The sequence below is a fragment of the Dipodomys ordii genome, unplaced genomic scaffold, assembly GCF_000151885.1.
Source record: "Dipodomys ordii isolate 6190 unplaced genomic scaffold, Dord_2.0 Scaffold186, whole genome shotgun sequence".
NCBI lineage: Eukaryota > Metazoa > Chordata > Mammalia > Rodentia > Heteromyidae > Dipodomys > Dipodomys ordii.
In genome coordinates this window covers 160790-174549 of record NW_012267402.1, presented here as the reverse complement: position 1 = coordinate 174549, position 13760 = coordinate 160790, and positions in this window count along the sequence as shown.

Here is a 13760-nt window from a genome sequence, read left to right as displayed (position 1 = left end):
ATTGTGAACTTCCATCATTCCTTTCCCATCCTCAGCCTTGGCAACCTTGGAAGATAGGTGAAACAATGATGCTTGTGCCTATCTATGTATCATGCCTTGTATAGTTCTTCCATCACTTATGGCTGCAAAAATCATTTGAAGATTAATTCTTAAGAAAAATTCTCACACTATTACAAAACATTAGGCAATTGATGTTCATCAAGTATAGATGAGTGATGAAGTGCATCACAATTCTATTCATGGTTTATGATGAGGTGTTTTGAAAATCTGTACAGTGTATTTTGGTAAGCACAATAATTGAAAGACCCTATTAAAATTAAGTGACTGGAAACCACATGTATTGAACAACATTGATCATCTTGTATAACAGCCCCGCAGAGCAAAAAAGTAGTGTCCTACCCAACTTTCAACCATTCCAGGAGTGGCTGAAATATAAGCAAAAGGATCTGTTTGAAGTTATATGATCTAGATCATAACTATCTTTCCATATGCAAGCATATGTTTCTTAATATCCATTGCATTTACATTGAAATGATACATAATTTGAAGAAAATTTGGATTTTCTTTGGCTTTCTTCAGAACTTTCACAAAGTTGTCCTATTTTTCAAGATCACGTCACCTAAGTAGTTATCATTTCTGAGATCTGATAGTATGTATTTGCAGCTTTCTAAATTATTTGATCACATGTGTAGACCTGTCAATATGTCACCTAATATACTTGTGTATAAGCATTTACATACTGAGGAATGCATTAGGTACCATAATGTACACTTTCCCTATTTATTGGGGTTATTTAAAATTAGGGATGTAGCTTCTTTACATTATTTAACTATGATATTCATTTCAGTTTAAAAAGAAACCTTTTAAAATAGCAAATGACAACTTCTATTTTGTCTCACTAATCCATTCCTGGAAATCAGTTTGTAAAAATGCAAACTAAAGCAATTTTGCATTGTCTTAAATGACAAGAATTTAATGTGTCATATGCTAATATCTAACCAAGTTCTTAAAATATTATTAAAACTCAGAAAAGTTTCTAAAAATAAAGAAATATAAAAAATGAAGTATAGTGTTAGACTAAAACTTCTGGGTTTTTTTTGGGGGGGTACGGTCGTGGGGCCTGAACTCTGGGCCTGGGTACTGTCCTTCAGCTTTTCAGCTCAAGGTTAGTGCTCTACCACTTGAGCCAAGTGCCACTTCCGGCTTTTTTTTTTTTGCTTATGTGGTGCTGAGGAATCAATCCCAGGGCCTCAGGCATGCAAGGCAAGCGCTCTACCACTGAGCCACCTTCCCAGCCCAGAATAAATCTTCTTATAGCATTGTTTCTTGCTTCCCAAGAAATTGTTAGTACAAAATGTACGTACGGGGCTGGGAAGGTGGCTCAGTGGTAGAGTGCTTGCCTTGCGTGCATGAGGCCCTGGGTTCGATTCCTCAGCACCACATAAGCAAAAAGAAAAAAGCCGGAAGTGGCACTGTGGCTCAAGTGGTAGAGAGCTAGCTTTGAGCTGAAGAGCTGAGGGACAGTGCCCAGGCCCAGAGTTCAACCCCCATGACTAGACCCCCCAAAAAATGTATATGCATTTTCATACTCAATTTACACAGTAATCACTGAACATATCATTATGTTACAAGAAATAATAATTACAAATAAATTGGAAAAATGCAAACATTAAGCAATATTATATAACGTAAAATATAGCATGAAACCTACATTTTAGAAGCTAAAAGCTAAACAAAAGCTTAAACTATGAAGAAACTTAGAAGGGGAGAAGAATAGATCTAATTATTTGTCACTGTTTAGAAAGGTTGAAGAGTAAGAATGTTTGGTAATTTAAAGGGATATTTCAGCCAAACTCACAGACTCCAATGATTTTCACAAATTTGTTCTAGATAAGCTAAACTATCAGAAGTCTAATATTTTATACAATGAAAAGTATAAAGTAAAAATTCCACACTGTAGCATTTTTTAATCTAAGGATAGTGGCACCTACTTGTAAGCCTAGCTATTCGGGAAGTTAAAGTGGGAGCATCTCTGGAGCTCACAAGTTTAAGACCAGCCTAAATGACATAGTTAGACCCTGTCTAAAAAAACAAAGTTAAATTAAAATATGTTATTTACATTAACACATGGAAACATCAAATATCAAGAAATAAATACCATAAACAAGAAAATAAAAACATCCTAAATCATTAATTCTCTCACTTAAATATGGGAGATTAAGTATGTTCATTGGATTGGAAGGATCAGTGTGCCAAACGGATTAACTCAGCATAAAATGTCCGTTCCTCCCTTAGGAAACTGTTAAGAAATTAACAAGAGAATTCTAAATTTTATATGTGTGATGTGACTAACAGATGTGTACACTTATCAAAGCCACAGCCATCAAGCTTGTGTGGAGTGATGTAAAGATGGACTAAGTTGCAGATCAAACAAAATACAAATGACACAGCCAGAAACAGACAGACAAGTGGCCACTCGGTCTGAGGCACAATTTCTACTGCATTGAGAAAAATTTAGTGCCTTAATCAAATAAGAGTAATAAATGGGTTATGTAAACAGAGAAAACTGAATTTGACACTTCACATCAGGTAAACTCAATACCTAAGCACAAAAGGTTAAAAACAATAAAATATTGAAACAAACATATAAAATAATAGAATTACTTTAATATCTTCATGTTGGCTCAGCAAATACTTTTTCAATAAAATTTTAAGATAAGCATAGGCAGAAGGAAAGGTCTAAAGGGATTAGAATATTATAAAAATTAGGATCATTTTCTCAAATATTACTGTTGAGAATGTAGAAAAGCCTTACTCACGTAACTGTAACCAACCCCTCTGTACAGCATCTTTACAATAAAATAAAATTTTAAAAATAATATAGAAAGGGATGCAGAAAATGAGAGATACCATTTTCTTTATAAGATCAAAACACTGTTACATGAGATTATTTAAATAATTCTTGAAATCATTTTTGAAAAGAAAATCAACCCAAATAAATTAAGGAACTAAAAAAAGACTTCTTAAAGGTACCTGCCAAAGTTCCAATACAAAAGAAAATCAACCTCATCAATAATTACTAAAACATTAAGAAAAACTATCAGGAGACTTCACTTAACACTCATGTCTTTGGCTAATTTGGAAAACAAAGCAAAATATGATAATACCAATTAGTGATGAGATGTGAGTGAATTAGAATGCCTGCCCACTATTGCAGGAAATTAAGACTGGCACAACTACTGGCACAACCAATCAATCTAATTATGCCACCCCATATATGCCAATTAGGGTATCCCTGGAAATGTGATGAGGCTTCTGCATACCCAATGCCTTGCTTATGAATTCTTTTTAATAGAAAAGATCTCACTGTTGTTTCTCTTTGGGACTTAATTTTCATGGATACTCTACCCTTCTATTCATCTAACAGCATTTAGTGTTATGCAGTATGGGGTGAGAGAGATTGAAAGTTCTGCGGGAGAGGGGTGGGTCCCTACCTCCTGGATCTTGTGTCTGGAAGTTGTGTAAATATAACATGGGCTGATTGTAAGAAACATTCCACACTAGGTTCATAAACTAAGGACCCATCGAAATAAGGATCCAAAAGTTAGTTTCTGAGAGACTGTCAATTACTAAAAATTATATGTTATCATATGGTATATTATGTTATTATTATATTGTGTCACTATATCATCATATTATAGTATAATCATGATACATTATGATGGGATATTATAACATACATATAGATTGATATATTATATGACATGCTATATATATATATATATATGTATATAATTTGTGTGTAGGTACGCACATGAGTTACCAGTGAGAGATTTATAGTTTTTATTCAAAAGAATCTTCAATTTTCACAGGTTAGAGAAATGGCTGAGCAATCTATTACATTTTGAATGCAACAATCATCAAGAGAGAGTGGGAAGTGTTAAAGTAGGTTTGAATAATTTGATTAATGGCATGCTGAAGTAGCTTCGGGACATTTTCCTGCACCTTGAGTCACTTTGAAGTCAAATAACAGCTGCTGTTGCTGTATAAATTTTCAAGCAATTTGAATTCATTGTGAGCGTGACCCCTGGAGAGTGATTTACATACATTGGCTCTTCAGCCATTGGAGGCTGAGGTGCTAGAGGTGGTGGAGTAGGCTGCCTTGTGGACCTCTCATTCCTCTCTCATCCCTCCATAGTGTCCTTCTTCCCTGGGTCATGACAGGTATGATTGTCAGAAGACCAAACCTCAGGAGCCATTTGGCTTTGAGGGAGTCATGGCAGGGATCTTAAAAAAAACACTGAGGAAAAAGAGGTGTGTGTGTGTGTGTGTGTGTGTGTGTGCGCGCGCGCGCGCGCACATGCGTGCGCCTGCGCACCTGCTAGTACTGTGGCTTGAATCCAAGGCTTCATCTCGTTTGGCTGTTTTTTTTTTCACTCAAAACTGGCACTTGAGCCACACTAAAACTTTTGGCTTTTTGCTGGTTAATTGGAAATGAGAGTCTTTTAAGTTTGATATGTCTGCTTGAGCTGGTTTCAGACTGGGAGCCTCAGATCTCATCCTCCTGAGTAGTTAGGATTACAGGTGTGAGCCACTGGTTCAGGAGAACTTTCAATGCCTGGTGTGAGCCTGGAACTGGGCAACTCACTGTGAAAACTGATAGACAGGTGAAGTTACTCTTGTCACAGCAGCTGAAATAGGGATGGCCAAGAGACAGCAAGGAGAAATGGATTCTGACAAGGCAGCTCCAACGCAGCCAAAGGCTTCAGAAACTCTCCCTCCTAACTGACCCTGAAACTCGTGCTGTGATTGTGGAATGGGCTCAACTTAAGAGCTGCAGCCGCTGGCCCAGCTCAGCACTTGCAGCAAGTTCCTTCAAATCAACTTACCTGGTTCCCTTCCCTCTCTTCCAGGGAAGTGCTGGAGACAGTCCTGAGTGTAGGGGTGCCCAATATTGTAATCTATCATTTCCAAGAAAATATTTTCAATTTGAGATTCATCCTTTTGTGTCGGTTGATGGTTGTCAATATCAGTGCTAGAGAAAACATTAACATCTTCTGTGAGCAACTCATTACCCCTCATCAGGCATCCTGGGTAACACAATGACAAACCAGATAACAAACTGATGTTTAAGAAGAGAGCTGCTCCTTGTGGGGAGCCAAAGCCCTAATGTGGAATCTTCCTTCACACCATGTCTCCTGAAACTGTGGCTGTATCTCACTAGGTGCTTCACGCACGCTATCTAATCCCCACAATTACCTCCAGCCCACAGATAGGGAGGCATGCAGTGAGCTCAGCAATTCAGCAGAGTTTCCCTGGTGGAAATAAATAGGACACCTGCATGATTCGAATGAGATGGATATAGCACAGATCTTATAGGACACTACACTGTTGGCTAATATTGAAGATGGTGAGAACAGGGAAGAAAGAAAGAGAGGGGGAGGGAGAAATGAGCGAAAGAAGGAGAAAAGTAAGGGAGGAATGGAATTAAAATGAAAGAAAGAAAAATAAAGGACTTAGCCACTTCTCTTGAGCCTTCCCAGCTGACAAGCTAAATGCTTTGGCTTCAAATCTGCAGGTGTCAACATAGTCAGGGACAGGGCACCATGGCACAAATAACAAATCGGAAATTACAGATGACGTTGTCTGCCAAGAACGTGTGACTTCGTTGATCATTAAGAGCTTGCTAATTATCAGAAGCCACCTATGCTGACAAGAGGGCTCCCTGGATAGCAGCTCTCATTTGGCAATGAATGAATTTGAAGAATATAAATTAAACCTCTGTTTCCTCCCAGAGTTTAGGATTGTGCCCAGTGAATACTGATACAACTGTTTTCACCAGTTAAAGATGCTGTGATAATAAAAACTGCTTTAAATAACAACAAATAATTTAATTTCCAGCAGAACAATAAAGAACACATTTCTTGGACATGGAGTCATTAAACAGCAAATATTGTCAAATTTGAATGAAACCTCTGAAATGAGGCAAAAAAGGAAGATTTTCCAGGTGTGGGTGCTCATGCCTATAATGCTAACTACTCTGAAAGCTGAGGTCTAAGTATCATGGTTCAAAGCCATCCTGGGCAGACAAATCATAGAATCTTATTTCCATTTAACTAGCAAAATGCCAGAATTGGAGGTGTGGCTCAAGTGGTAGAACACTAGTCTTGAGAAAAAAAGCCAAGTGAGAGCATGGAGCCTAGCGTTCAAGCTACAGTACTGGCACAAAAAGAAAAGGAAGGAAGGAAGGAAGGAAGGAAGGAAGGTAGAAAGGAAGGAAGGAAGGGAGGAAGGGAGGGAGGAAGGGAGGGAGGGAGGGAGGAAGAAAGGAATTAAGAAGGAAGAAAGGAAGGAAGGGAGGGAGAGAGGGTATAGGGAGAAAAAGAAAGAGAAAAGGAGAGAGGGATAGGGCAATTGCTTCTGGATTGAAAAAAAGATGTTCCTAAAGATAAGTGAGCATCAGAACTAGGAGTATATTCAGCCCATGAGAGGAAAGTAGTGCTTAATCTGGAGAGCCTATGATAGCTAAATGGACTGTGAAGTTTTCAGAGTAACCAATCCTAGAGACATTTATGACATTAATGACAATACCAAGCCATTGTGATGATATCCACCATGAGGTCATCGCTAGAGCAAAACAGATGTGGCAACATGCTTCTGAAGCCCCACAACTGTTTTGTGTATATATTCCAGTCCTGGGGCTTGAACTCAGGGCCTGAGTGCTGTCCCTGAACATTTGTGCTCAAGGCTAGTGCTCTTTCACTTGAGCCACAGTTCCATTTCCAGCCTTTCAGTAATTAATCAGAAATAAGAATATCACTGCCTTTCCTACCTGGGCAGGCTTGGAATGGCAATCCTCAGATCCAGGCCTCCTGAGTATTTAGGCTTATGGATGTGAGCCACCAGTGCCTGGCTCCCCACAACTGTTGTGGAGCTTGTGAGACTTGGAAGACATGTGACATAGTACCAAGGATGGTACTATGGCAGGAGCTCCTCCCATTTTAAGTTGAATGTAGCCACATAAATATTTATCAGACAGCTTCTTGGACAGCAGTAGAAATATGGAGAAAGGTCTTCAAGGTGAAAATGCTACCCTGAATCTCTGGGTAAATACTGCAAGAATCAAAGATACAGAATTGCCATGTTCTCTAAACATGAATTGGATTCAGACTTCCAAGGATATCAGCAACTCCTGACATTTTTCTGCCTATCCTATGTTTTTATTGGTCATTGAGTCAACTGCACCCTGATTTAGAGGACCCATTACCCCAAACAGAGCTTGTCAAAGATAAAATGAAGGATACAGAAGTAGTCAGCCAAGAGGATGAAGAACATAAAAAGTAGGCCTAACTTCAATCCTGGAGAAGAAATAAAGCTGAGGAACAAGTTTAATACCCAAGTACAAAGGACTTCTATCAAGAAGGAATCTGAGCCATAAAACATGGACTGACATTGAGAGTATGTTTCAGCAAGGCAGATGCTCCTGTTGGATGGAGAATGTTCCTGAAAAGCCAAAAATTATAGAAGATAATGAAGTGGGTTTGTACCAGTTTACAACACTGGGTGGAGTGTACCGCTGGGATATTTGGAAGTTTCCCCTGCAGTGTGAGCCAGTGAAGGGCCATGTGGTTATGCAAGTACTCAGCAAAGGATTGTGAAACAGAAAATGCTTTTCCCCCCACAGTGGCCGCTCTGAGATCCCATGGTCGTAATGCAGAAGGCTGAAGATGTTGTTGGAGAAGGGCTAACATCAGCAACGTCCATTACACTGCAGAAGAAAAGACTTAGAAATTTCAGCCAGAAGTTTAGGACCCTGTAGTCTTCATTTTACAGGACGTAACCAATCATAAGAACTAAGACTAATTTACGTAAACATAGCACTTTTAACTGTACTACGGTAGTCACGAAGGTTAAGATACATATTAGGATTCCAGCAATACAAATAAAAACTTAGCACCGAAAAGCTCTGCTCTTGCATTTGGTTGAAGCAAATGGAAAACTGTGATTCTATGAAAGTAATATTTAAGGTAAAGAATCGGAGTTTCCTAATTAAGTTAATTTGATGTTTAATAGTAACAGAGCACAGGCTCTCACAGATGTATGAAGACTGCAAAGAATTTTCTGAAACACTGACGTTAAAACTAAACCAAGTGTGGTGGAACATGCTTATAATTCAAGTTATCCAAGAGGCAGAAGTATGAGGATTTGGTTCGAACCCAACTCTGGGCAAGCACAAACTTAAATCAAATGGTCTTGGGATATGGCTCAAGTGACAAAAATATTTGCCTAGCAAGAGCCTGGTTTTAAACCCAGTACCATGAAGAGTTTCAAAAAGAAGAAAATGAGCTTCATTCTCCTTTATATTACATGGTGAAGAATTTTTCTTTTAAGGAAGCAAGAAAGAAAATTAGGCTTTTAAATTGCCAGTTTGTTGACTTTTTTGCCACATGTCACTTTCTTCTATAGTAGAGAGCTAGTCTTTAATTTCTATAGATAAACTATTTGTTATGCCAAGGTCGCAGAACCCCTACCAAGAAGACCACCGAGAGTCAGACTCTACAGCTCTTTTATTTAAACAGGCTGCATCTTGGGCCTCATCCTACACTCCGACACAGCGGAGCCCAGGAGGAGAGCCCCGAGCTAAGGATTTGCAGGTCTTATAAGGGTACACAACCAGGTGGTTTAGCACTATGTGTTGCTCTACTCTGAAACAAGCAACAAATGGTCACTGCCTCACATACTCTAACCTTTCACTATTCAGTTTGAAGAATCAAGGATGTTGGGAAAAACAATCGAAAGTATAATGAATGAATTTATTCCATCATATCATTTAAATTATCTCATACCATGTTATATTCAAATTTTATTTATTTTTGTTTTTATTGTGAAAATATCATACAGAGGAGTTACAATTACATGAGCAAGGTAATGAGTCAAATTTTATTTAAACAAAGTGAGTTTTTTCTTTAAATACTTGGTCTATTGAGAATTTCAGCTTTCACTATGTGGACATTCAAGTGGCTCTTTACATAGACAAGTTTCTTAAAATCAATATATTTCTGCAAATACTCATCAAAAAATAATAGGCAGGTTCTCTTCCTTGTGTTTTCACTGGGGAGATGATTATTTTTTAAGAAAACAGGTTGTTAATACACTTTAATATAAAGTGTTGTTAATATACTTTAGAACATGAACTCTGGTTTGTATTTAGTTTGCTAATTAGTAAGTGACTTATTTTTTAATGTTAAAATCAAAGTGTTTATATTAGGCTGTTCTGCAGTCAGTCACAACACCAGGGCCTGTGGAGCTCAAGTCTAATAAATCACCTCAGGATATTTCAGAGATACCCAAGAGAGTCTCTTAGTGGGATCTCTCTCCACAGAATTCTGAGAAACCAGGCTGAGAGAAACCTTTGCAAGGATCAGATAGCATCAGGGTGCCACCAAAAGCCCGAGCTCCTCATTGGTCTTTGTGTGTGTGTGTGTGTGTGTGTGTGTGTGTGTGTGTGTGTGTGTCTGTGTGTGCACGCACATGCGCACGCATGTGCGCATGCGTGTATATGCATGCATGTATGTATGTATAACATATCTGTGATACATAGATATCTGGACAGATCACTTATTTTCCCCTATATCCTGTACTTCCCCTGTGCTAAAATTGAAACTATAACTTATTTCAGCATCATTGAACTGTGCTGTTCTGAGCACTTAGTGATACCCATAAACATGATGATATGGGTATTATTACCACTTCTATTTTCTAGATGAAGAAACAGATGTTCCTAATGGATGTGCTCATCCAGGTCACACAGCTAGTGAGAAAGCCGGAATGTGAGCCCAGGCTTTCTGGGTTTTATCCTAACTCTGTAATTTCTCATTCCTGCTCAAGGGGAACCACGGGAGTGGACTGGAAAAAGTAGGTTATTCATCTTAAATTTAAGAAGCTGGCATGCAAAACAAAAAGGAAGAAAGAAAGAAAAGAAATAACCAATACTACCTACAGATTTTTGAATCTCTGAGTATCTGGGATTACAGATGTAACTTACTACACTTATTTTATTTCTTGAGATGGAATCATACTAACTTACATTCTGCTCAGCCTTGCCTTTAACCACAATTCACCTAATTTCTGATTCTCAGTTAGCTGGGATTATAGATGTGAACCACTGCTTCAAGCCTCATATTTTGGTTGCTCCATTGCAGTATGAATAAACTGTAAAAAAAATGTGAACAGTGTATTTTTTCTCATTTTAATATGATTTTTAAAAACTCATAGAAGTACTTAACATTGCCTTTTAAGTTTAGGGAATGTTTTACTTAATCCTCTGTTCTGAATTTTTCTAATCTTCCCACCCTCCCTCCCTCTACCTCTCTTGCCCCTCTCTCATGTGTGTTCCTAAGATTTGAATTTAGGGCCTTATATTTCCCAAGCAGATATTCTATTCTTGAGCTGAGCCAGTCTTTCTTTTTGCTGTTTATTTTTCAAATAGGGTCTCACATTTTGCCCAAGATGGCCTGAATCTATCTTACAACATAGTATAAATGATGGACATTCACCACCATATCCAGCTTTTTTATTATATCAAACTTTCTGTCTCAGCTAATATCCAACCAAAACCCTCCTCTCTCAGCCTCCTGAGTAGTTAGGATTACAGGATTGAGCCACTGTACATAGCTTCTTTAACATTTTTTTTTCAGGGTTCCGAGTCATAAATAAAGGAAAATTTTAAATTAAACTACAAAAGATTGCTGGAAATACAAACCCATGTATAATAACCTAAATGTATCACTAACATCTATTCATCCACTAGCAATTTTGTGATCCTTACAAGAGGTAAGTCCACAAAATCAAGTCTTAAAATAATTAGTTCTCCACAAAATTTTGTTGTCCCAAACAGAGCATCAAGAAAGTAAAAATAAAATAAAATAAAATAAATTTCAATCATTAACTTGTATCTTTTGAACAAAAATAAATTTAAAAAGTGATCTCATATCTGTTTCTGTCTCTCACTCTGGTGGTCTCCCCCCCCTCTGTCTGTCTGTCTTTTACTCACTCACTTGCTCTTTCTCAGCTAGAGTAAAACTCAGAACCTGTCAACATCCCTAACAAAAACTTCTTCAGTAACTTTTCCCTTCCTCTTATTTACCTGCTCTTTTATTCTATGAATGGCTTTGAGCTCCTGGGCTGTGTTCTCTTGCTTCCTTCCTCCTAACAAGCTATTTAGTCAGAGCCCTCCCTGCCCATTCCTTATTTCTGCAGCACTATCTCTAACACAAGTCAGATGAACAGCAAGACTATTCAGGGTGACAGGGAAAGGACTGGAACCAAAAGAGGAAGCAAAGAGAAGTTGCCATGAGCCCAAATGAATGAATGAATAATAAGTTTAGAAAGAACGTGTGCTGGAATGATCTAGATATTGGAGGAGGGAGGAGGAAGAGAGAAGAGTATTACAAATTCAAGGTGTTGGGTTAACATAAATGAAAAAAGCTGGTGATGTTTGAATAAGGACACAACTTGGCTAATCTTATGGTACTGAGGTCAAATCCATCATTTTAGCCAAGGTAAAATGTTAACATTCAATAAAGCTGTGTGAAGGGTTGGCTGGAATTCTCTTCCCAGCTTTTCAACCATTTCATGAGTCAAAAACTAATTAGCACCAGTGGCTTATGCCTGTAATCCTAGCTACTCAAGAGACCAAGAGCTGAGGATCACAATTAGAAGCATGGGAGTCCACAATACTTTTATCTCCAATACCATAAGTGGCACTGTGGTTCAAGTGGTAGAGTGCTCACCTTGAGCAAAATAAGCTCAGAGACAGTGCTCAGGCCCAGAATTCAAGCGCCAGGACTGACAAAAAAATTATAATAATTAGTGTTATGCTACTAAAGAAATTAGTCAACATCATGCTATTATTAATTTCAGTTAATATATTATTAAATAAATTACTATATTACATTATTATTAATATTAATTAATAGTATGCTACTAAAGAAATTAGTTAATATTATAGTACTGTGTGCACAGTATATAGGGTTCTTGTTTAGTTCCTAAAAATTTTTCTAGATACATATTTTCCTTGTGTTATAAACTTCAACACTGCTATGTATTTAAATCAATTTTCCCCAGGGTTTTTCTTTGAACCCTCTTATTTCAGAAATAGCCTCTGAATAATCTATATTGAAAGTATTTAAAATTATGTTTTCATAAACAGATAAACTGAAATCTCAAATGTATCTTCATAAAAATAATTAAGATATGTTATTTTGCTAATGTATTTAAAGACTAAAGGAACTTTAATTTGTAGAATAATCTCCAGATTTTCAGAGTGAAAAGTAGATTTCCTTAAAATTTTCCTCTGAAGAAATTCGAATTGATTGTCAGACAACGCTCAACTTTTTTGTGTGTTTGTCTGCCAGTATTAAGGCTTAAACTCAGGGCTGACACTTGATTAATATTTATGCTCAATGCCAATATTCTACTATTTGAGTTACACTTCCACTTTTGAAATTTTGCAGGTTAATTGGAAATAAAAGTCTTGGATTTGGCTGTCCAGGCTGGTTTTGAACAAAGATCCTTGGACCTCAGCCTCCTGAGTAGCTAGGATCACAGGTACAAGCTGCCCGCACCTGGAAAACATTTTGGTAATGATACACAGAGCCACATTCTCTTATTTCCTTTAATACAACTTTTTCTTTGCCTCTCATTGCCTCTATCAGCTAGGCAGGGAGAGCAATGAGCAGCCTCTGTACATGGTCAGATAGAGGAACTAGCTCACAGTATGTTTCCAGTGACTTTGCATCAGCCTGATTAGATCTCTTTACAATGCCAGTATGAAAGAATTACAATAATCAACATGGACTCAAAATGATTTGGCAACTGATCCATAGGAGAGGAAAAAAAACCTTTGCCACTGGGTTTAGCTATTACATTCACAAGCCATTAAATGCATGGGGAAGAGCAGGAATTAAGGAGGTAGAAGATGCTTCAAAGAACAGATATGGATTCTAACCAGTTTTCTTCAGGTTTTGGTTGCAACATGAAGGAAAACCATCCATTTCTAGTGTCTCTTATTTGATCTTTCTTATTGCTCATCTTTCCTCCTTATCAGAAGGGTGTGGTATATTTAATTTTTGGTTCTACATCACATAGTGTCTTGCAGGTTTTCTTTCCTTAGCTCCCTGCCTGCAGAGAAACTACACTCTACATTTATTTCTGCCAGGACAGAAGGGCTTCTTACTTGTACCTCTCACTGATAGGCTAGTCTGACACTGCTATGAAGTTTTAGGAACCCATTCGGATGACACATAAAACCACATACAGGCCTGGCACCATTGGCTTTCACATGTAATCCTAGCAGCTCAGGAGACTGAGATTTGAGGATAGAGGTTCAAAGACAGCCTGGGCAGAAGTCCCTGTGAGACTCTTATCTCCAATTAACCACCAGCAAACTGGATGTGGATCTGTGGATCAAGATGGCAGACAGTTAGCCTTGAGCAAAAGAGCTCAGGAACAGTCCCCAGGTCCCTAGTTCAAACCCCAAAACCACCACCACCAACAACAAAAAGCCATGTATGCATTACCCAAATGCTTACTAACAAGACCACACTAAAGCTACCAGCACAACTATGTTTATTGCAGCATTATTTACTATAGCTAAGATATAGAACCAACCCAGATGCCCCTCAGTAGATGAATGGATCAAGAAAATGTGGTATATATACACAATGGAATTCTATGTCTCCATCAGAAAGAATGGCATT